The sequence below is a fragment of the Schistocerca cancellata genome, chromosome 8 (assembly GCF_023864275.1).
Source record: "Schistocerca cancellata isolate TAMUIC-IGC-003103 chromosome 8, iqSchCanc2.1, whole genome shotgun sequence".
Classification (NCBI taxonomy): Eukaryota; Metazoa; Arthropoda; class Insecta; order Orthoptera; family Acrididae; genus Schistocerca; species Schistocerca cancellata.
Window position 1 is genome coordinate 134,619,102 of NC_064633.1, and position 25,003 is coordinate 134,644,104.

Sequence of the window (25,003 nt, forward strand, 5' to 3'; positions counted from 1 at the left end):
AAAACTCATTCACTACTTTGTAAGTGTCTCATTTCCTAATCTAATACCCTCAGCATCACCTGATTTAATTCGACTACATTTCCTTATCCCTATTTTACTTTTGTTGATGTTCATCTTATATCCTCTTTTCAAGACAATGTCCATTACGTTCTGATGTTCTTCCAGGTCCTTTGCTGTCTCCGACAGAATTACAATATCATCGGCGAACCTCAAAGTTTTTATTTCTTCTTCATGGATTTTAATTCCTACTCCAAATTTTACTTTTGTTTCCTCTGCTGCTTGCTCAATATACAGATTGAATAATATCGGAGTTAGGCTACAACCCTGTCTCACTCCCTTCCGAACAACTGCGTCTCTTTCATGCCCCTCGACTCTTATGACTGCCATCTGGTTTCTGAACAAAATGCAAACGGCCTTTCGCTCCTTGTATCTTACCCCTGACACCTTCAGAATCTGAAAGAGGGTATTCCAGTCAACATTGTCAAAAGGGTAAAGTAGCGTATTTCTTTGAGTTCTTCTCTACACATCGTGACCGTAATTCCACGAGCTCCTACCCTTGGTGGCGAACGGTGACACTTAACGACACAGGTATTTTTTAACGCGTTATGCGAAACCTTTCTCTCTTTTCGTCACACCCTTGTTTTGACCTTATAAATACCTCAATAAGTCGCTCTAGCGGACCAATATATGATGACTTGTTGATGAACTCATCAACCCGAAGAATTGTTTGATGTAGCTATCGTGTGCAAGTCTTTGGTATCTGCACAGCTACTGAAGCTAACATACACTCCTGGAAATTGAAATAAGAACACCGTGAATTCATTGTCCCAGAAAGAGGAAACTTTATTGACACATTCCTGGGGTCAGATACATCACATGATCACACTGACAGAACCACAGGCACATAGACACAGGCAACAGAGCATGCACAATGTCGGCACTAGTACAGTGTATATCCACCTTTCGCAGCAATGCAGGCTGCTATTCTCCCATGGAGACGATCGTAGAGATGCTGGATGTAGTCCTGTGAAACGGCTTGCCATGACATTTCCACCTGGCGCCTCAGTTGGACCAGCGTTCGTGCTGGACGTGCAGACCGCGTGAGACGACGCTTCATCCAGTCCCAAACATGCTCAATGGGGGACAGATCCAGAGATCTTGCTGGCCAGGGTAGTTGACTTACACCTTCTAGAGCACGTTGGGTGGCACGGGATACATGCGGACGTGCATTGTCCTGTTGGAACAGCAAGTTCCCTTGCCGGTCTGGGAATGGTAGAACGATGGGTTCGATGACGGTTTGGATGTACCGTGCACTATTCAGTGTCCCCTCGACGATCTCCAGTGGTGTACGGCCAGTGTAGGAGATCGCTCCCCACACCATGATGCCGGGTGTTGGCCCTGTGTGCCTCGGTCGTATGCAGTCCTGATTGTGGCGCTCTCCTGCACGGCGCCAAACACGCTACGACCATCATTGGCACCAAGGCAGAAGCGACTCTCATCGCTGAAGACGACACGTCTCCATTCGTCCCTCCATTCACGCCTGCCGCGACACCACTGGAGGCGGGCTGCACGATGTTGGGGCGTGAGCGGAAGACGGCCTAACGGTGTGCGGGACCGTAGCCCAGCTTCATGGAGACGGTTGCGAATGGTCCTCGCCGACCCCCCAGGAGCAACAGTGTCCCTAATTTGCTGGGAAGTGGCGGTGCGGTCCCCTACGGCACTGCGTAGGATCCTACGGTCTTGGCGTGCATCCGTGCGTCGCTGCGGTCCGGTCCCAGGTCGACGAGCACGTGCACCTTCCGCCGACCACTGGCGACAACATCGACGTACTGTGGAGACCTCACGCCCCACGTGTTGAGCAATTCGGCGGTACGTCCACCCGGCCTCCCGCATGCCCACTATACGCCCTCGCTCAAAGTCCGTCAACTGCACATACGGTTCACGTCCACGCTGTCGCGGCATGCTACCAGTGTTAAAGACTGCGATGGAGCTCCGTATGCCACGGCAAACTGGCTGACACCGACGGCGGCGGTGCACAAATGCTGCGCAGCTAGCGCCATTCGACGGCCAACACCGCGGTACCTGGTGTGTCCGCTGTGCCGTGCGTGTGATCATTGCTTGTACAGCCCTCTCGCAGTGTCCGGAGCAAGTATGGTGGGTCTGACACACCGGTGTCAATGTGTTCTTTTTTCCATTTCCAGGAGTGTATATTTAAACCTATTTACTGTAGTGTAACCTTGGTCTCCCTGTACAATTTTACCCTCCGCACTTCCCACTGTTACCAGATTAACTATTCATGGATCCTCAACATGTGTCGTACAACCTATCCCGTCATTTAGTCAAGTGATGCCGTAAAGCTATTTTCTCACCAATGTTATCTAGTAATTCTTCATTACTTACTCGATCCTCCCACTTACTTTTCAGCATACGCCTCTGACACACATATCAGAAAAATTCTATTCTATTCTTGTCTGTATGTCGTCCACTATTTACTTTTATGTAAGATTACACTCCAAACAATTACTTTCAGAAAACACTTCTTGACAATTTAATTTATCTTCGGTGTTAACACTTGTCTTCGTTTCAGGTAAGCTTTTGTTGCTGTTGACAGTCTACATTTTATATCTTTTCAACCTCGTCGTCGTCAGTCACATTGATACCTAAAAAATCAGGAATCGTCTTCCACGTCCAGAATTTTATATTCTAATTCAATTCCCTCAGCTTCGTATGACTTAATTCGAACACACTCAACTACCCTCGTTTTACTTTTATTGATGTTGGTCTTACAAACTCTTCAAAAGACAGTATCCATTCCTTTCAGTCGATCTTCGAATTCCTTTACCTGTTATGACAGAATTTTAGTGTCTTCCTCAAGCAAAGTCTGTCACTTCTCCCAGCAATTTAATACAGTTTCCAGATTTCTCTTTCGTTTCTGTTACTCCTTGCTCAACGTAAGGTAGGAATTGATAACATGATGGTTAGACTACAAACCTGTCGTTACTTATTTCTCAGTTACTGCTTCCTGTTCATGTTCTTAGACACCTACAGCTGCTGCCTGTACAAGTTGCAGACAACTTCTCGCTACCTGTATTTTACCCGTATTACCTTCAGAATTTTAAAGAGTGTATTGAAGTAAAAATTGTCAAAGGCTTTCTCTAAATCTACAAATGCTGTCAAACTACATCTAACTCTCTTCAATATCTCTCTTAAGATAAGTTATACGGTCAGTATTGTCTCGTTGTTTTTTGTTTCTTTCTTTTTTTAATTTCGACTAATTATATGCCTCTGTAGATAAATTTAGAACCATAACTTATTAAACTATGGTTCGGTAATAAACCTGTCAGGACGTGTAGTGTTACTTCGCCTTTCTCATGCATTTGGCACGCTAGGTGGAACAATTTGTCATGACTGGTTCTCCCAAGGATCTCAATAATTCTGAAGCAGTGTCGTGTTAGTCGTGTATAATTGCCTTTGAGCTTCTTGCAGCTGATGCAGAAGTGGGACATTCTGTCCTTAGATTGACGCTAGGCACCAAATAGAAGCACGCAGATGATGCAGTGTTGTCTGCTAAGTTTTCACTGCCTTCCAGTGGGAAGGCGGTCGAACAGAGCTATAACGAACACTAGGAAATCGCCATCTGCCCAGAGACCCTACTTTGCTGCCAAAGAGCAACGGTGGAACCTAATTTCGGGCGGCGCGTTCTTCCCCTGTCAAGGCCGGCTTCCAGCTGACACATTCTTGGCCAGGGTCCTGGGGTCGCGACCCCTAGCGTCGGATCGAGGCCAGGCGGACACTGGCGGAGTCGCGGGCTATTCTGGAGGGCGCGTCTGCTTAAAGGGCCGGCCGAAGAAAGGCGAGAGCTGCGTCCCTACTGTTTGCTAGCCGCTGTAGGAATGCGGTAGTTCTCAAAAACGCACAGCCACCTTTCCTTTCTCACAAACAGACACACTGACGGAAATGGAAAGCGTTACACCATGAAGCACCAGTCTTATAATTATCAAACCTTGTGGAGATGTTCATCGCACAATGGAAATCAAATAATTAAACATTAATTTCATCTGGGACCGATATCCCTCATCGGTATGCAATGTAGCCCCCAACGAGACGTTTTAGTTGTAGCATGGAAGTAAACAGTGTATGAATCTCATCTTGAGAAATTTCTTGCATGTCTGGAACACATGATATGTCAGTTCATGATAATTGCTGTCTGGAAACTGGTATGAATGTATAAGTCTTCCCATCACACCCCAGAAATGCCCTATGGGTGACAAACTAGGGAACCGACCAGGCCACTCAGTAATCTACATATCTTCAAGGTGTTTATTATGGGGTCATGCAATATCCTGCTGAAATATACTAGCCATAGAAGTTTTACCATTCTTCCCATATGCTCGCGAGTATACAGCCTACCTTCAACAGTCACCTAATCAGTCCTGTTGGGTTATCCAATATCTTCCCATACGATGAATCCAGACGTTGGAGAGGTACGTGTCTCGAGAATCGCTGTGTCCTACGATCTTTCACCAGGTCGTCTATGGGCACAATGGTTCTGATGTGACGACTCGAGACTCAGCTCTGAAAAGCACAGAGTGCCACTCAGTATCCCAGTTGTTTCCCGCTCTAACTCTGTCGTCTGTGGCGCGGTGTCAGCACTAAAAATTCGCATAGCAGCTCGAGATCCCATCCCAGCTTCCAATAATCTGTTCCAGACGGTTGGTAGTGACACATAGTCTGTGATCAGTGCCCGCATTTCAGCTTTTATCAACTGCCCTTTCGTTATAACCAGTCGAACAATCCTACTATGCCGCGCGGAGTGGTCGCGCGGTATGAGGCGCTGTGTCACGGATTGCGCAGTCCCTCCCGCCGGAGGTTCGAGTCCTCCCTCGGGCATGGGTGTGCGTACTGTTCGTAATGTAAGTTAGTTTAACTAGTGTGTAAGTGTAGGGAGCGATGACCTCAGCAGTTTGGTCCCTTAGGAATTCACACACATTTCAACATTTCAACATTTGAAACCTGCTATCTAAACGTAATGTAGTCCTCCTGGAGAATCTCGTGCCTTCTCTTCTTGCCACACTATTGTTCTGACTTCATCTCGTTCTGCAGTCATTATAGCCAACAGTCTATGCTATCTATCTTACATATTAATGATTCTTCCTTTCTGGAAGTCCAAAACATGACAATACGTTGCAAGAGCACGAACACTGCGCTTGGTGTTGTAACACCATAGCTCTAATGCTGTACTGATTTATTTTGCTTTTGTTTGATTCAATGTTACATCATTGAGTATCTGTAAATGTATGACACGAAATTTTATACTCCTTTCTTTGTACAAACTTTGATGTCATGGTTTGGTTCTATGCAAAGAAGTGTATCTGTCATTTTAATTCTTTGTCCCATTTGGAGGGAACAAAACTTACTGTATATGATTGTAATTTTGTGTGAATAATTTTTGGTAGAAATGTCAATATGTGAAAATGTTCTGTTTTATTTAATGTGTTTGGTTGCTGTTATGTAAACTGCTGATCCTCACTTAGGGTTCTTAGTGAGTTTGTATGTAAAAGGTGCAGTGGTTGCCCTCGGGAACGGAACTGTATAGCGCGCGCAAATTGTGGTTGGCCTAGGTGGAAAAGGTGGAACTGATAGTCAGTCGGAGACGAGCTACGAGTCGGAGACGAGCTACGAGTCCGTGCACTGCCATGTAACAGATGCATATTGTGCTGGTTCCGAGAGAGGCTTTTCCTGCCGCTTTCCAATGCCTCGGAAGAATGGATAAATAGCTGGAAATATTCTGGGATTGGTATCAATCATCGCCACCAAGAAATGACAGAGTGCAGCAATTCTAACTGCAATTCCACCTAACAACATGCAGTTGCCACCACATTGCGCAATCGTTACATCGGAATACTACTATGATGTACAGTGAAGGATCAGCTTAATGGATGTGTTAGTGTGCTCAAATATAAGGTAATTTGTATCTGAATTTATGTACCTACCTTGATTTTTCTCCTCATCATAACACCTCTCAGGTTCCTCTCCGTTTGAGCTAAAGTGATATCCGAGTGTCCTTACTAAAAGAACATTAAAGCCCAGTATTTTGCTCATTAATGACTCTTCAACATAGTAAAAAGAAAGTTAAAGTTAATGTGGCAAGAGAGTGAGTTAAAGTTAGCGATGCTTGCTGAAAATAATTTTCCTAGTAAAACTGCTTATTAATGTGTTGTTGGCAACTTCAAAATTAAAAGTTCTTAAGACTGAGGCTTATAAAGTAAATGATCACATTGTTGTCTGTAGTAAATTCTAAAAGGTGAGTCAGTTTCTTGCAATTTTGTCAACATTGTGTTTCGCTGTAGTAAAACTGAGAAAGCTGCGGTTGTGAAACGTTATATACTCATGTTTGCTAAGTGTTTGTCTCCCTTGTGTATTAGAAGTGCATATTAATAGTAATTTTTTAAAGACCATTCACTTTGTGTAAACCCTGAAAGTAATAGTGTGTTTCGGTATCTGTTATAATTTTGCAAATTGTTTCTGCTGCTCTGTTAGTTTCAATCTTACCGTAAACATATGTAAGTGTCAGAGTTCACTGCACTCGCGTGTGACAAAGTATAGGTTGTGTTTATCCATTAAAGTTACTAATAACAATTTTCTTGAACGAGAATGTTAATCATTCTCTTGCCTAGTTAGGCTGGCGACCGTTTTTTTTATACCTTAAACAGTGCAGATAGGCAAAAATTTTGTTTGTTACTGTTCAAATATTTACGTAATTCTGACTTTCATTTCCGATAAGCCACCTCCGTCAGGAACAACACGGTCAACCTAGCAAAATTCCTCTCAGAGGGTAACACTGTTCTGTTGCTTTATACCATTATTAATCCAACAAAATAATTCTGTTTTGTAAATTGCCTCCAGTTTTGAGGTTATGGTATAACAGTAGCAGTTAGGGAGTGTTATAGTGTGTTATGATCTCCACCTGGAAAGTTCGTGGCATGTCTGTCTCACATCCCATGCCACTATTTAGCGGATATTTTATTGACAGTACTGGACATGTTTGCTTGGGAGGAAAAATCCTCGTTTTTCTTGCTGGGAAGGTGCACACCCGGTGTAGTCTCTAGTTCGTGTTTGCTGGCAGAAGGCTGACAGTGAGACTCATTACGAGGGGCCGAGTATCCCCGCGGAGTTCAGCAATTCCGCGGAAGTGGGGCTGCAGCCCACTTGGTGTTTTTGTTGGCTTGCGCAGGCGGCTGACCTCACTTAGGGAAGAGACTGCCGTGTCGCCATTGGCGTACTCGGAGAGTTCTTCAGCGTGACATTTTTGCCTTTTCTGCGCAGTCATCAAAGGGCAGGACGCCTTGGCGCGATGTGAACAGCGTGGGAGAGTCGGTTACTTTTGTTCCAAATTTTTGGTGCATCCAATGAGTGTTCCCCCCGCTACTGTGCTTTGTGCGAAGAGGATGACCAATCAGTGCGACACTGCTCCAGACCAATATCAATCCCTTGTTTGTAAGTGAGGGAAGTTACTGCTGTGTTCCCCAGTTTGATCGTTAAATAGGCTATATTCTGGTTCGTCACATTGGCAACAGTACTGAGTCGTCTCCTCCATGTGAAGTTTTGTTTTACGTTGGAAGTTGAGGGCGGAGAGGGAAGTTTCTGGGCCTTTCGTCTCTTGACCGCCATCTGGTATAGACTGGCGCACCGTAACTGATTTTTGGGGAAATGTGTCGCTATTGCTGTTCTGCATACCATATTCCGAGCTGCTGCCAACTTACTTGTTTTGCCCCGCAACTTGTGTTGCCTATTTTTTTATAAGTTTGGGTCTTTTTCCTTGCCGGCCGGTGTGGCCGTGCGGTTCTAGGCGGTTCAGTCTGGAACCGCGTGACCGCTACGGTCGCAGGTTCGAATCCTGCCTCGGGCATGGATGTGTGTGATGTCCTTAGGTTAGTTAGGTTTAATTAGTTCTAAGTTCTAGGCGACTGATGACCTCAGAAGTTGAGTCGCATAGTGCTCAGAGCCATTTGAACCATTTGGTCTTTTTCCTTGTTAATTGTAAATTCACGAGTTGCTCAGAAGAGGATATCTTCCTGCATCCTTTTCTTCGCAGAGTCTTCCCTGTAATTTAGTACCCCTCCCCCTCCACTCAACCCTCTGCTCCGCCAACACACAGTGTTCATTTGTGTACTTTCTATTGAGGTTCTAGAGAACTTTGCGCTCTGTTAATGTAATGTACATTGTGTGCATCGTAAGGAGCCAATTAAAATCTGTTATACTCAGACCTGACTTAGATTTCAAGGTCCCTTAACTGTCACAAATTTTTCAAGTCTAGGCGACCCACAGATAAATATAACCTGTTGTATACCTATGTTATTGTTTTCACTGTGAAGATGTTTTCGTTATATCCGGTGGCCAAACTAAATCAACTGCTGTTCGACGTTAAATAGAGACGCCCATCGTGCTTCAGGTTCCAGTAACTTCGGACAAACCCAATACTCATCATGTACTTCACCATTCTTCATCTGTAGGAATAGCATTTTCTGTACTGAAAATGGTGAAAAGGACGAAATTTTTATCTATATATCCCACAGGTGTGGCAATATTGGAGCATTAGTTTTGTAGCGTTGGTCAGCGTGTCCATGGTGTAACACTATCTATTTCCGTTGGTCTACGATCTACTGTGAGTCAGTAGGAGGGTAGCCATCCCACTTTTAGAAATTGTTCGTAATTCGTCATTTATTCCAGGCCTACGATACGTTCTTGAACTTTGCATACCTGGTACTCGCAACAACATCGAGAACCTGTGTTCGATGCTTACAAATTGGTATTAGAGCAGGTACTGGGTGTCTGAAGCCAACGCTACCCGGAAAGCTTGCTTTCTGGCTGGTATTGGGCATCAGATGCTGCGATACGTAGCTGTGATATTCCACTTCTAGAAATTGTTCGTAATTCGTCATTTCTTCCAGGCCTACGATACGTTCTTGAACTTTGCATACCTGGTACTCGCAACAACCTCGAGAACCTGTGTTCGATGCTTACAAATTAGTATTAGGGCAGGTACTGGGTGTCTGAAGCCAACGCTACCCGAAAAGCTTACTTTCTGGCTGGTATTGGGCATCAGATGCTGCGATACGTAGCTGTGATATTCCAGTGCGGCGGCTGAAACATACCGATATACCCACCAAGCGAGATGCCGTAACGGTTTAGACGCAGGGTGAGAGTGGTTAAACATTCCAACCGGACCAACCAGACATGGGTTTCCCATAGTTTTCATCACTTAAGGGGACCTAGGCGTTAAAAGGTAGCATTTTCAAATCATATTTTCAGAGACCATTATTCTCAATCTATAAGACTTAGGTAGTTGCCGATTTATGCCGGTACTGAATATCATTAGATAAAGCAGTATACGGAATTGTGTTTATTATCGGTGAAAGTTTAATTACTATAACAGTTTGTTTATGAGACGAATTTAGAATACACGTTTAGTTTCCGGTGGCATTATCTGAGCCACCATGCATATAAAATCACTCAAACTGTCTCAGGCTTCTCTCAACATCCATATATACTGAAGAGCGCAAAAAACTGGTATACCTGCCTAATATCGTGTAGGGCTCCCGCGAGCAGGCATAAGAACCGTCACACGACGTGCCATGGACTCGATTAATGTCTGCAGTAGTGCTGAAGGGGATTGACACCATAAATCCTGCAGGGCTGTCCAGCTGCAAGGCATCCCAGACATGATCAATAATGTTCGGGGAGTTTAGGGACCAGAGAAAGTGTTTAAACTCAGAAGAGTGTTCCTGGAGCTACCACGTAGAAATTCTGGACGTGTGGGGTGTCGCCTTGTTCTGCTGGAATTGTCCAAGTCCGTCGGAATGCACACTGAATGGATGCAGCTGATCAGACGGGATGCTTACTAACGTGTCACCTGTCAGAATTGTATCTACATGCATCAGGGATCCTATATAACCGCGAATGCCCCACACCATTACAGACCCTCCACCAACTTGAACAGTCCCCTGCTGATATGCAGGGTCCATGGATTCTTGAGGTTGTTTCATACCCGTACATGTCCATCTGCTCGATACAAATGGAAACGAGAATCGTCCGACCAGGTAACATGTTTCCAGTCATCAACAGCCCAATGTCGGTGTTGACGGGCCCAGGCGAGGCGTAAAGCTTTGTGCCATGCAGCGTTCAAGGGTACACGAGTGTGCCTATGGTTCCGAAAGCCCGTATCGATGATGTTTGTTGAATGGTTCGCACTCTGACGCTTGTTGATGGCCCATCCTTGAAGTCTGCAGCAATTTGCGGAAGGGTTGCACTTCTGTCACGTTGAAGGATTCTCTTCAGTCGGCGTTGATCCCGTTCTTGCAGGATCTTTTTCCGGCCACAGCGATGTCGGAGATTTGATGTTTTACTGGATTCTTGATATTCACGGTACACTCGTGAAATGATTGTACGGTAAAATTCCCACTTCGTCGCTACCTCGGAGATGCTGTGTCCTATCGCTGGTGCGCCGACTATAAAACCACGTTCATACTCACTCAAATCTTGATAACCTGCCATTGTAGCAGCAGTAACCGATATAACAGCTGCGCCAGACACTTGTCGTCTTATATGGGCGTTCCCAACTGCAGCGCCATATTCGGCCTGTTTACATGTCTCTGTATTTGAATACGCATGCTTCTACCAGTTTCTGTGGCGCTTCAGTGTAATTTCGTTACGCATCTCATGTTACAATATGGAGTGTAACAAGAATTTGTTTCAGGTAACCATTATTTTCTTCAAGAATGACCATCGCCAGTGAGGCGTAGTATAAACTATAAGATGTGAGGCGTAACATATTCTGTTGATACTGACAGATTCAGGCACACGTTGACAGATGTTAGGCACATGATGCCATAGATAATGCTACCGAAAACTAACCGTCCATTCAAAACACATCTCACAGTGTTATACACTCCTGGAAATGGAAAAAAGAACACATTGACACCGGTGTGTCAGACCCACCATACTTGCTCCGGACACTGCGAGAGGGCTGTACAAGCAATGATCACACGCACGGCACAGCGGACACACCAGGAACCGCGGTGTTGGCCGTCGAATGGCGCTAGCTGCGCAGCATTTGTGCACCGCCGCCGTCAGTGTCAGCCAGTTTGCCGTGACATACGGAGCCCCATCGCAGTCTTTAACACTGGTAGCATGCCGCGACAGCGTGGACGTGAACCGTATGTGCAGTTGACGGACTTTGAGCGAGGGCGTATAGTGGGCATGCGGGAGGCCGGGTGGACGTACCGCCGAATTGCTCAACACGTGGGGCGTGAGGTCTCCACAGTACATCGATGTTGTCGCCAGTGGTCGGCGGAAGGTGCACGTGCCCGTCGACCTGGGACCGGACCGCAGCGACGCACGGATGCACGCCAAGACCGTAGGATCCTACGCAGTGCCGTAGGGGACCGCACCGCCACTTCCCAGCAAATTAGGGACACTGTTGCTCCTGGGGTATCGGCGAGGACCATTCGCAACCGTCTCCATGAAGCTGGGCTACGGTCCCGCACACCGTTAGGCCGTCTTCCGCTCACGCCCCAACATCGTGCAGTCCGCCTCCAGTGGTGTCGCGACAGGCGTGAATGAAGGGACGAATGGAGACGTGTCGTCTTCAGCGATGAGAGTCGCTTCTGCCTTGGTGCCAATGATGGTCGTATGCGTGTTTGGCGCCGTGCAGGTGAGCGCCACAATCAGGGCTGCATACGACCGAGGCACACAGGGCCAACACCCGGCATCATGGTGTGGGGAGCGATCTCCTACACTGGCCGTACACCACTGGTGATCGTCGAGGGGACACTGAATAGTGCACGGTACATCCAAAGCGTCATCGAACCCATCGTTCTACCATTCCTAGACCGGCAAGGGAACTTGCTGTTCCAACAGGACAATGCACGTCCGCATGTATCCCGTGCCACCCAACGTGCTCTAGAAGGTGTAAGTCAACTACCCTGGCCAGCAAGATCTCCGGATCTGTCCCCCATTGAGCATGTTTGGGACTGGATGAAGCGTCGTCTCACGCGGTCTGCACGTCCAGCACGAACGCTGGTCCAACTGAGGCGCCAGGTGGAAATGGCATGGCAAGCCGTTCCACAGGACTACATCCAGCATCTCTACGATCGTCTCCATGGGAGAATAGCAGCCTGCATTGCTGCGAAAGGTGGATATACACTGTACTAGTGCCGACATTGTGCATGCTCTGTTGCCTGTGTCTATGTGCCTGTGGTTCTGTCAGTGTGATCATGTGATGTATCTGACCCCAGGAATGTGTCAATAAAGTTTCCCCTTCCTGGGACAATGAATTCACGGTGTTCTTATTTCAATTTCCAGGAGTGTAGTTGAAAAGTTACGATTAGCCGACGCCGCCACTCGGCAAACCACCCGGTAAGATTTTATCACTGGAATACGCCGAGGAGGCCTGCAATCATGAAAGAGTATTATCTGAAGAAATGCCCCAAATGTGGAATTGTTAGTCATCCGATTTAGTCGGCGAGGAAGACATATTTTGCAGTTCCTCTAAGTTCCTCATCATCTGAAGGTCTGCACAATGTTTTACGAAACGGAATAAGCTCACAATTTTGCAAGTACAATTACTTTCTCTGTGAGGACTTAGTCGCTTTTGTACGTGCTGATTGCATATTTGTAGAGACAGGTTTTGCATTTATTGGGTTCCTTTCTCGAGAAGATGTAATATGGACATCAATGCGACTACATATAGTGTAATCAGTGTAATTGAATTGACTCAGACAATGCTGATGGAATTATATCAAGTTCTGGATGAGTTTTACTATTTGGGCAGCAAAATAACTAACAATGGGAGACGTAAAGAGTATATAAACTGCAGCCTAGTAGCGGTAAGAATAGCTTTGTCCGAAAATAAGAAGCTTCCTCATTTGTGTATTATATTACGAATGTTCACATGTGCTATCAATCAAGTATCCAAAACAGAGAAATCCTAACTTCTGTCATCCTCTCTCTGAAACTATTAATCGGTTTTCAGAGAGTGAAATACGGTAGAGATCTTCAGTTTTAGATCTACAACACTAGCAGCAGAAATTACTTTTTTATTTGAAAGTAACCAAGTCCATACCAACATCTGCCTAATATTGCAGTGACATGCGGCTGAACATCGTCTAACGATGATTTTCTTGCAGCTCGTCTAGGTTGAAAAATGGCTCTGAGCACTATGGGACTTTTAACACCTGAGATCATCAGTCCCCTAGACTTAGAACTAATTAAACCTAACTAACCTGAGGACATCACACACATCCACGCCCGAAACAGGATTCGAACCTGCAACCGTAGCGGTCGCGCGGTTCCGGACTGAAGCGCCTAGAACCGCTCGGCCACAACGGCCGGCCAACTTATCTAGGTAAGAACAAAATGGTTCAAATGGCTCTGAGCACTATGGGACTTAACATCTGAGGTCTTCAGTCCCCTAGAACTTAGAACTACTTAAACCTAACTAAGCTAAGGACATCACACCCATACATGCCCGAGGCAGGATTCGAACCTGCGACCGTAGCGGTCGCGCGGTTCCAGGCTGAAGCGCCTAGAACCGCTCGGCTACGTAAGAACAGATTTACGATATCTTAAAATGGTTTGGAAGTATGTGAGGGAAACTTTGAACGGACTACTGTGATTTTGGGTGTACTGAGAGATTAGCAGAAACCAAGGCGAAACGTTGTGATTCAAGTTGTAACTAAATTGTCATAAAAAGTAAAGTGCTGAGCTCGCATAGTGCTTATAGTTAGTTTTTATTGTAACCGATCGCAAGTAGTGTTGTAATAGGTATGTGGTGGATACTTTCGATGCCGTATGAGGCCTTGAATACCGTCACACCCATTGACAGCAGCTCAACTCTTGCTGAGTCAGCGTGCAAACTCACTTTTGCTGCCGTAGGGTTGGCCTTGCGGTAGGAGTTTGGTCCTTATAGTTTCGATGCTATGCACTGGCGTTACAAAAGCCAAGGGATAACGACATGCAGCCATAGAGATGACGGCAGTACCGCGTACACAAGGTATAAAAGAACTGTGCATTGGCGGAGCTGTCATCTGTACTCAGGTGATTCGCGTGAATAGGTGTCCGACGTGATTATGGCCGCACGAGGGAGATTAACAACCTTTGAATGCGAAACGGTAATTGGAGTTAGACGCATGAGACATTCCATTTCGGAAATCGTTAAAGAATTCAGTATGCCGAGACCCACAGTGTCAAGAGTCTGCCGAGAATACCAAATGTCAGGCATTACCTCTCACCACGGACGATACAGTGGCCCACCGACTTCACTTAACGACCGAGAGCAGCAGCGTTTGTGTCAGTGCTAACAGACAAACAACACTGTATGAAATGACCGCAGAAGTCAATGTGGGACGTACGACGAACGTATCCGTTAGGATATCCGTGGCGAACTGTGGTGTTAATGGGCTATGGCAGCAGACGACCGACGCGATTGCTTTTGCTAATAGCACGACATCACCTGCAACGCCTTTCCTGGACTCATCACCATATCGGTTGGACCCTAGACGACTGGAAAACCGTAGTCTGGTCAGATGAGTTCAGATTTAAGTTGGTAAGAGCTATGGTAGGGTTCGAGCATGGCGCAGACCCGACGAAGTCATGGATACAAGATGTGAACAAAGCACTGTGCGAGCTTGTTGTGGCTCCATAATGGTGTTGGCTGCGTTTACATGAGATGGACTGGGTCCGCTGATCCAGCCGAACCGACCATTGACTGAAAATGGTTATGTTATGGAATTGTTCGCGATAGGTTTGGAGAACATTATGGACAGTTCGAGCGAATGATCTGGCTAGCCTCATCGCCCGACTTGAATCCCATCGAAGATTTTTGGGACATAATCGAGCCGTCAGTTCGTGGACAAAATGCTGCACAAGCAACACTATCGCGATTATGGGTGGCTGTGGAGGTAGCATGGCCCTATGTTTTTGCAGGAGATCTTCAGCGACTTGTTGAGTGCCTGCACCACGATGGGCAAAAGGAAGGCCGACACCATGTTAGGAAGTATCCCATGACTTTTCCCACTTCAGTGTATAGCGTCCTTTTCCCAATATGGGTTCTTATTCTCAAACTATTATTCAAGACATCGTCTACAGCGCTACAGATTTTCTCGGTATTTTCTTGTTATCACCTCTGTTTTTGTTGCCGTTGTTGTTTTCAGTCCGAAAGCCTTAGTAGATGCACCTCTCCATGCTGCTGTACCCTGTGTCAGCTTTTCATCTCTGCATAACTACTGCAGCCTTCACCCAGTTGAGCCAACGTACTGTAGTGAAATGAACCTACTTACTGTACTGAAACCTTAGTCTCCTCCTACAATTTTTATCCTCCCACGCTTCCTTCCGCTACCAAACTAACGATTTCTTGAGGCCTCAGGATGCGTCCATCTACCGATCCCATATTTTACTCAAGATGTGCAACAAATTTCTCTTTTCCCCAGTTAGATTCAGTACGTCCTCTTTAGTTATTCGAGCTGCCTATGTACTCTTCAGAATTTTCCTGAAGCGCCATATTTCAAAAGCTATTAAGAAAGTGCTTCCTAATGCTCCAATTAGTATAAGATGTAAACAAATCCCTATTTTTTCAGAAACGCTGTCTTGCTAATACCAGTGTTCATTTTATATCCTCTCTACTATAGCGGCCACTAGTTATTTTGATCGCAAGATAACAAAGTCATCGACTGGTTTTAGTGTCTCGTTCCCTATTGCAGTTGCCGGCCGTGGTGGCCGTGCGGCTCTAGGCGCTTCAGTCCGGAACCGCGCTGCTGCTACGGTCGCAGGTTCGAATCCTGCCTCGGGCATGGATGTGTGTGATGCCCTTACGTTAGTTAGGTTTAAGTAGTTCTAAGTCTAGGGGACTGATGACCTCAGATGTTAAGTCCCATAGTGCTCAGAGCCATCTGAACCATTTTTTTAACCCTATTGCAGTTCCCTGAGCATTACCCGATTTGATTCGACTATATTCCATAACCTTTGTTTTACTTACGTTGGTGTCCTCTTATAAGCTCCTTTCAAGACCATGCGTTTTGATGAATTGCTCTTCCAAGTCCTTCGCCTATTCTGACAGTATTACAATGTATATATCTCAAGCAATTACTGTTATCACATTGATTATATTTATCAGAGTTATGACTGACTGAGTGTTTACATTGCACTGGGTAAATATCTCGAGTGGTATCACATTAAGAATGTAAATATCCAAGGTTCTATCTGCATTCAATTCTAGGACATTTTTCTGCCATTTATCACTTCATTATCACTGACCCACCTAACAGGAAGCGAGTCACAACTGCAGAGTCATTTGAAAATTATTTTTTACTGTATTCCATCTCAGCTTCCACAAGAATTTATTATTTATCACTTCTTTCCAAAGTGACATTAATTTGTTAATATGAATAATGCGAGCCGGCCGCTGTGACCGAGCGGTTCTAGGCGCTTGATGCAATTTTCATCAAGGTAGCAACATTTTCTGTCCGAATTACAGGTCAACGACCTCATGTGTAGTATCAACACAGATCAGAAAATGGTTGGCAAGATGTGGTCGCAGGTTCGAATCCTGCCTCGGATATGGATGTGTGTGCTGTCCTTAAGTTAGTTTGGTTTAAGTAGTTCTAAGTCTAGGGGACTGATGACCTCAGATAGCGCTCAGAGCCATTTGAACCATTTTTTTAACCCTATTGCAGTTCCCTGAGCATGACCCGATTTGATTAGACTATATTCCATAACCTTAGTTTTATTTACGTTGGTGTCCTCTTATAAGCTCCTTTCAAGACCATGCCTTTTGATGAACTGCTCTTCCAAGTCCTTTGCCGATCGGAAATCTTGTTATTCCAGTCACGCCGCCATCCCCCAGTCCAGTTGGACTACTAATTTGCGCCAACTATACTTCCTTCACACAGTGTGTGTGTGTGTGTGTGTGTGTGTGTGTGTGTGAGAGAGAGAGAGAGAGAGAGAGAGAGAGAGAGAGAGAGAGAGACTGGACCTGATGAAAGCTCAAAAATTAGTAAGACTCCTACATACAGTGAAAGTAAAATGATGTTCTACTACAATTTCAAAAGAACGATTTCAAATATTTACCAAAAATTGCGAAAAAAATATAATATAAAATAAAAATATCGGCGCTCGATATTGTCATCTCCATATCGACATATCGGCAAAAGTAATGTCGCCAGTATTGATTGAGAGTTTTTGGGAAAAAGATCGATATATCGTTTACTGTAAACAGCCCTAGTCTAGACTGTATGGAGGATGTTCCCATACGTCCCACTAGAATAGCTGCGGCAGTTCTGACGTATGTCGGGCCGAGTGCGGTGTTGCGTTATCGTGCAACAATATAAAAAAAATGGCTCTAAGCACTATGGGACTTAACATCTGAGGTCATCAGTCCCCTAGACTTAGAACTACTTAAACCTAACTAACCTAACGACATCACACAAATCCATGCCCGAGGCAGGATTCGAACCTGCGACCGTAGCGGTATAACGGTTCCGCACTGAACCGCCTAGAACCGCTCGGACACAGAGGTCGCCGCAACAACATCACTCCGAAGCTTAATTTTCCCCGCCGCTTTTCTTTAATTGCCTTATGCAACCGATGCAACGTTGACGTTACGAAGCAGAGTTTGATTGTCATGCCTTTAGACATAAATTCCACGTGCACTACATCGTCTAGGTCAAAAAACACGGTCACCATGACTTTTCCTACTGAAGGTTGGACCTTGGCCTTCTTTCGCTGTGATGGTGTGGTATGCACTAATTCCACCCATGTTCTTTTTGTTGTGGGGGTGAAGTGGTGTATCCACGTTTCATACCCGTGATGATTCGCCTCAGAAACTCGTTGCCCTCCACAGAACACCGTTCCACGATTGGAAACGTTGCCCGTTGTGAATATCGGTGAGCAGCCGTGGAACCAATCTAGCACACAGTTTACGATATATGAGTGGTGGTGAACAATAGAGAACACACTGCCATACGAACTGTTCAGCATGCTGGCAATTTCCTGCAGTGTTACGCGCCGGTCGTCTCCAATGATCACATCCTGGCTGCCAACATTTGCAACAGTACTGGGCGTCCCAGATCTGTCTTTTCGTCAGTGAGATCCGTTCCTCCGGCGTCAAATTGCTTACACCACTTTACAATAAGTGGGCGAGAGGTTGCACGCTCATCATATACAGCAGTGATTTCATGATGAATGACCGTGCAATTGAGCTGTCTAGCTAACATAAACCTGATCCCTGCACGCACCACCAATTAGGAATGAACATCCAGTTGAAACGCCATTATTTATTTATTTAATCGTATGAGGATTTTATACGATATACAGTTGATATAAGACAAGTGATTTTATATACTATACATATAGGACAAGATTAAACCTTAAAGTCCGTGTTTACAACCAATTAATTAAGCTGGGTGTGGGGGTGAACAAGTTGTCGGGAATTCCAGGGTATGAATGAAGTGGAAAGCGTTGGACTAAGTGTTCAATTGTCTGCTCTTCTTGATTACATTCACACATTGGTGAACTGATCCTGCCCCATTTGTACATGAAGTAGTTACAACAACAATGTCCAGTCCTTAACCTGTTGAGGCGGCACCAGACGTTCCTCGGTAGGCCAAAACCTTCAGGCTTCTTTGTGGGATCTTGTTCCCAACCTTGTTGGGATGACTTTGGCGTCATAAACTGTTACAGCGATCCCGTTGCAGAAAACGCCCGCCTTCCATCTGGACGCTTTGTTCCCAGTTCGTCACAGACAAGTCGTTCCTCGTGTCCTACATTTAACTGCCTACACCTCTCGGGACAGAAGATAAGGCCTTTTTACTAAAGTTTCCTATGGATTTGTTTGGAGAAATTAAGTGTCTCAAGCGTCATTGAGCCTAGCCCACTTTGCACACACCACCCGACCTATCGGACGTGCCAGCAATTACTGTCGCGTGCTACACACTGGCCACTTTCACGACACAGCGCGCTCTCGCGGCGAGCAAGTGTAACTTACTTGTTGGTGCACCATCGTAGCAACAAGTTGTCCGGGAAGGAAAGGAGCTGTCCGTACCGGAATCCCTCACTCCACCATCCAGAACAAGGTTTCGAACAGAATCTGTACTTCAGAAATGCCTTGCCAACGACCTCAGCACAAGTTTGTGAAATCTCCCCCAGAAATGTTGAAGTTGTTATAAAATGTTGAAGTTCTTGTATCATTTCCACTAATGTTCTGCTCACCTCTGAAGGGATCTGTCCTGTCGTGATTGACCAGCTTTTGACTTTAGTTCAAAAAATGGCACTGAGCACTATGGGACTTAACTTCTGAGGTCATCAGTCCCCTAGAACTTAGAACTACTTAAACCTACCTAACCTAACGACAGCACACACATCTATGCCCGAGGCAGGATTCGAACCTGCGATCGTAGCGGTCGCGCGGCTCCAGACTGTAGAGCCTAGAACCGCTCGGCCACGCCGGCCGGCTGACTTTAGTTCCGACAGTGAAATATCTATTGCCTATCTGCAAACACATATTTATCATATCAACTAAAAGTCTCTTTCGGCGGCTTTTTGCATAAGTCGAAATGTTTTGCTCCTTACATTCAGAGTTCATTCCCTTAATCGGGATGATGTTGGCGTCATAAACTTTTACAGCCATCCCGTTGCAGAAAACGCACGCCTTCCATCTGGGCGCTTTGTTTCCAATTCGTCACAGACAAATCGTTCCTCATGTCCTGCGTTTAACTGCCTCCACCTCTCGGGATAGAAGCTAAGGCCTTTTTATTAAAGTTTCCTACGGATTTGTCTGGAGAAATTAAGTGTCTCATTTCCAGAGCCTCTTCCAGTACAGAGAAATTACAGTTGTATACTTCACGACGTAACACAATATTGCGTCTCCTAAGTTGTTTTGTATTCCAATCTTTGATCACAATATCAATTCTTTAGACGATGGCCGGTTTCAGTCCGTAATGACCATCCTCAGATCTTTTTACACCATGTCCTAAAGTGATAAGGCCATAATGGCATCGTCAAAACATATATGAGGATGGTCATTATGGGATTAAACCGGTCATCGTCTAAAGAATTGATATTGTGATCAAAGACTGGACTAAAAAGCATTTGACAGTATTGGATCACCGTGCGTATACACGACTGTGTCGCAATTGGTCTCTTAAGTTGCTCCTGTGACGTAAAACCGACGCTGCAGTTCATTGGCCACGTTTCTCTCCACGAGGCAGAAATCTGACGTGATAGATTCGTAATTTAGTGGAACGTGAAAATTCCATACTGTGACGTCACAAACTCCTCGTCCACGAACGTTTTCACGTCCCACGAGAGTACGGCTTTAGGCTGGAGCTGCGCTGAGCTGGGGCCGGTTCCATTCATTCAGGTGGCCGGGGGCAGGTGGCGACATCCCATTGACTAGCGAGCGCGGGCGAGAGCGTGCGCGCCCGCCTGTAGCAGCAGCAGCTTCCGTGGTAGGGGATAGGCGTGTAGAGGGGGAGGGGGGGGGATCGACGGCCTCGTTGGAGGGGGGAGGGGGAACACGCGGGTGGCCGAGTGAATAAGACCGCGTGCCCGGCGGCCGGCGCGAGCATTCGTGTGCTGCAAGGCGGTCGTGCTGCGCATAGCTAGTGAGGCAGACGTTCCGACACTATTACTTGGCTGACAGCGTCCGCGGCAACTGTTGAGTGCAGCTGGAGGAGGCTCTGCTGACGCTGCCAACGTGAGTACAGCCACTTGCTCGCACTTGCGCAAACGCTCGTTCGATGCGTGTGTTGGTGCACACAAGCTACCATATATCTGTTTACAGGTATGCGTTTGTACGATACAGTGCCTTGTAATCTCATCCTCTTGCAGCATGAGGACGTTAATTGGTGATACTGAAACTGGTAATACCCACTCGTGGTGAAAATGACACTAATGGAAAGGAATGTCAACAGCTGTTATCGATTGTGACAATGCGTCTCTCCGTAACACACTAACTTAGTGAAAACTGTGGCAACGTGCTAACTTTTTACATTATTGTCGTGACACCCTTCTTCTTCTTCTCCTCCTCCTCCTCCTATCAACCCTCCCGCCCACACACACTATTATTACACTTTCAGAAACTCAGCTAGGGAGTAGGGGGAGTTGTCAAGCAGACATGATTCCAGCTCTTGTCTGAAGTTAATTTTATTCTCCACTACATTCTTCACATGACAGGCTAGGAACTCAACATTTTTACAGCTTAATACCTCACGCTTTGGGTGCCACTGAAAGGCTGAGTGATGGAAAGTGACAATCATTTCGCCTTCTAGCTTTACCTTTGTTGTTATTTTCGAAGTGCGATTTATTGTTGATAACAAATGTAAACATCACTATATTGCAAGTACCGCATGACTGGACCCACAAAAGCTTCCCGCATTGCACTTCCTCCGATCGTGCCAGTATCCTTCTTGTAGTCCAGTGACATCCATCGCAGTCCTGGACATATCGATCCCACCTCCTCCTATGTCGCCCACGCTTTCTTCTTTCCGCTGGGGCTCATTGTCGCACTTTGTTTGACCATCGGCTTTGGTCCACCTGTTCTTAAACGTCCATTCTATTTTAGACGTTTCGTCTCTATGGTGTCTATTACTGATTCACCGACACCTGTAGCCTCTCTGATGTTATTATTTGGTACACGGTATTTTAGTACACAAACAAATTTCATAAGGGAATCAATGTGAGGCTGTTCTCTGGAAGCGCAACTGTTTAAACAGCTGTCTACAGGAGGTTTAGAGTGGAAGCCACCTGTTACGTTTATTACACGCTTCTGCGCAACGAACATTTCCTTTCTGAATGGAGAGTTGCCGCAGAATATAAGAGGTTAGTAAATGAAAATACGGAAAGTAAGTCAACTACTTGAGGTTTCATTCTCCCGCTGTATGCCTCATATATTTGCCCACTTCGCATTGTTTTGAAATTGAGAGGGGCACAGGAACCTGCATCAAAAGTTTCATTCAAAAAGCTGCTCCCACACAAAACTCGTATCACAAACTTGGTAATCCGCGGCCGGTGAGATTCCATATCAGCTGTCAGCGTCACGTGTTTGTCAACAGACGAAACATCCAGAGAAATGAAAAAAAGTATTTTTGTCAGAAAATTAAAACAGCACAACGTGAACAGTGCAAGTAAACTGCATTGTTCGCCGAGCTACTCGTCTGAGGTGTCGTGACGCACCGCACCATTCGCTAGACGCCGAGAAGCTTTAGGGGCAAAGACGCACAACCTGAGTGGAGTGCACCATGCTTGCATCTAAAGCTGCCTGTCGAGTATAGAGGTAACGCGTGCGGGTTCTCAGTACCGATTCTTCAAACACAATGTGATAAAAATTAGTGTGTGGGCCTCAGCAGCCGGAGTGCATTTCAGTATCGCTCTTCTGGGTGTGCAACCGCATCATGATGTCATAAAATCGACCTTTCGGCTACTGCGGCAAGCACCCCGAGGAATCTGTCGCTAATGCTATGTTTGTTTGTTACTGAGGGGGTATAAAACACTTCTGTCACATACTGAGATTTGCATCTGCCACGATCACATATCACAGCGCGACATCGCTTGGTGCACGTTGTTCTACAAATCTTAGTCTCACTTTTTTCCCTGAAATCAATTTGGTTGTGCTGATATCACATTAAGCGCCGCTCCACCTACTGTCTATCTACGAACTAAGCGTTGCTAAAACATCCCGGAGAGATGACACAGTTCACAGAAATAGTCCACTCAAATCCTGTTCGTCAGAATTTTTTAGCGGCAAGATTAGAGTGACAATAGTCAAAGACATACCGATGTACATTTCCAAATCACCAACTTTCTGGGTTAACTTACATCTTCACAGTTTCGTGAATTGACGGATGTGGCACTTTATATGGTGTTCCACCTGTCGAATTGATATTTCATGGGTGAATATCGGGTTTCACTCGTTTCTTTCTCTCATTTACAACGTAAATACAACACTTAGCTTTATTAGCGCTCACGCCGGCCGCTGTGGACGAGCGGTTCTAGGCGCTTCAGTCTGGAATCGCGCGACCGCTACGGTCGCAGGTTCGAATCCTCGTTCGGGCATGGATGTGTGAGATGTCCTTAGGTTAGTTAGATTTAAGTAGTTCTAAGTTCTAGGAAACTTATGACCTCAGATGTTCAGTCCCATAGTGCTCAGAGCCATTTGAACCATTTTTTATTAGCGCTCACAATAATTTACCATAAACAATTACATCTAACACAAATCATCCATATTTCACGAGGATAGCTATCAATGTGCTCGAGGGAAGAAAACGTATGCCATTGTAGTGACTGGATTACCCTCTGGGGTGTCTGTGCCCTAGGACCTGCTTTAAGCACAGACCTGTCGATCTTCTTAGCAAGCTAAGTTTGGATGTCGTCTGATCTCAGTGATGAGTAAGCGTGATCGTGTGTTCTGGTAAGTCCTGTTTGAGCGCGACGAGAAAGCTTGCCCGGCTGCACAGCACATTTATTTCTGTGGCACAACCGACCCTACTCGAGTCGAAATGTTGTGCAACTTCACGAATATGCGCCAGTACTACGATGAAATTACAAGTACGAATGATCTTCAATAGCGATTACAGATTTCAGATTCTTACTGCTTTGCAATGGAAACGCTTTTGGGTTGAAAGTTGCCTCGTACATATTGTCTGGGGAAATAATTAAACAATACCTATTGTAGAATTTGACCACATCTGCCAGACATAGTAACATCCGATATTCGCATCTTCAGTCACTGTAGGCACGTCTCCTGGAAAGGAAAAAGGGAAAGCTTTGTTCGTGGATACAAGGCGTGTCTTAAATTCGATACACCTAAAAATACAAACCACACTTTTTACAAATTTAGCTTTATTTTACAGTAAAATGTATAGAATACAAATTCGATGCGTTCCTTTCTAATTGATTGTTCTTTTTTTGTTTCCTGTGAGAGCCATAAGCATTTTACTACATTCCAGTGCGTAGATCTTTGTACACACATTACAACGGCATCGTCTGAGTGTATGGCATTTAGCTTTGTTCTCAGAGCCGACGAAGACATGGGGTGGTGGACGCAGTGGTTAAGAAGACGCTGAATCTCCGACTCAGGCAGGGTCAGGATTTAAATCCTCGACTGGTCGTGATTTCTGACTTACTAGCAGGTTTGCGAAATCTCTAACTAACTTGGCATGTGGCTTCTTCAAGAAAGCCATGACAATTTCTAATGTTGTTGATCTGTCGAACGTTAGTCCTAGTTCGCTAATATTGTATTAATGGCATCCCAGGGATTTGAATAAATGTAAATTTTGTTTCAACATATGCGTTTCCCCTCAGTTTATTATGAAGCGTCTTTGGTGCCCTGAATTACAAACATTTTAGTTACAGGCAGCTCTTTTCATTTGCATACTGTGATACAACACTTTTGGATTATAAATGGCTATGGCCCTGATATTTTATGGCTTAATGTATACCGTGTGTCTCGGCGTCTTATAGTGTAATGGTGCTCTATTGTGATAGACGTTATGCAGAAGGAGTAACATATAGGACGTGAGAGGACACTAAAAAGAAATCCGTTCAGCTGATTCACTGGTGCTATGTGTGAGACTGCTGCCAGTTTTTTTTTTTATTTAATAGTCGTTAATGCACCCATGTCAGTTACGTAAACAAAGTGGCTTACTTGATTTTTCAAATAATCTCAACGACCCTACAGCTTATAAACCGTATTGATAATAGTTGTTATTTTATGTATTATGAGCGTTAAGCTGTTGAGTCATATTATTATCAAAAGCTGTCAGATGAATGTACCACTATGTCGAGCAAGTACAAAAAATTAAAATATGAACAAGCACCACACTACCAATTCAAAGCCAGTGGTTTCGATCTACAGACGATTTTCCGATTTTGGCTGTTACTTGTCGCTTTCTTTAATCTTTGGAAACGATTTCTTAACGTGGAAAATTCGAAACTGCACAATGGCTCGGAA

The 25,003-nt window shown here is 45.3% G+C and overlaps 2 protein-coding genes across 2 annotated transcripts in view; one reads left to right on the plus strand and one right to left on the minus strand.

Moving 5' to 3' along the window:
• LOC126095771 (synapsin) overlaps window positions 1-25,003 on the minus strand; it is an 859,815-nt gene that overhangs the window by 195,256 nt on the left and 639,556 nt on the right. The gene's annotated exons all lie outside the window — the stretch shown is intronic.
• LOC126095772 (metalloproteinase inhibitor 3) overlaps window positions 20,613-25,003 on the plus strand; it is a 362,787-nt gene continuing 358,396 nt past the window's right edge. The window contains exon 1 of the mRNA XM_049910578.1: window positions 20,613-20,749. The gene's annotated coding sequence lies outside the window, so the exon portion shown is untranslated. The remainder of the gene's footprint in view (window positions 20,750-25,003) is intronic.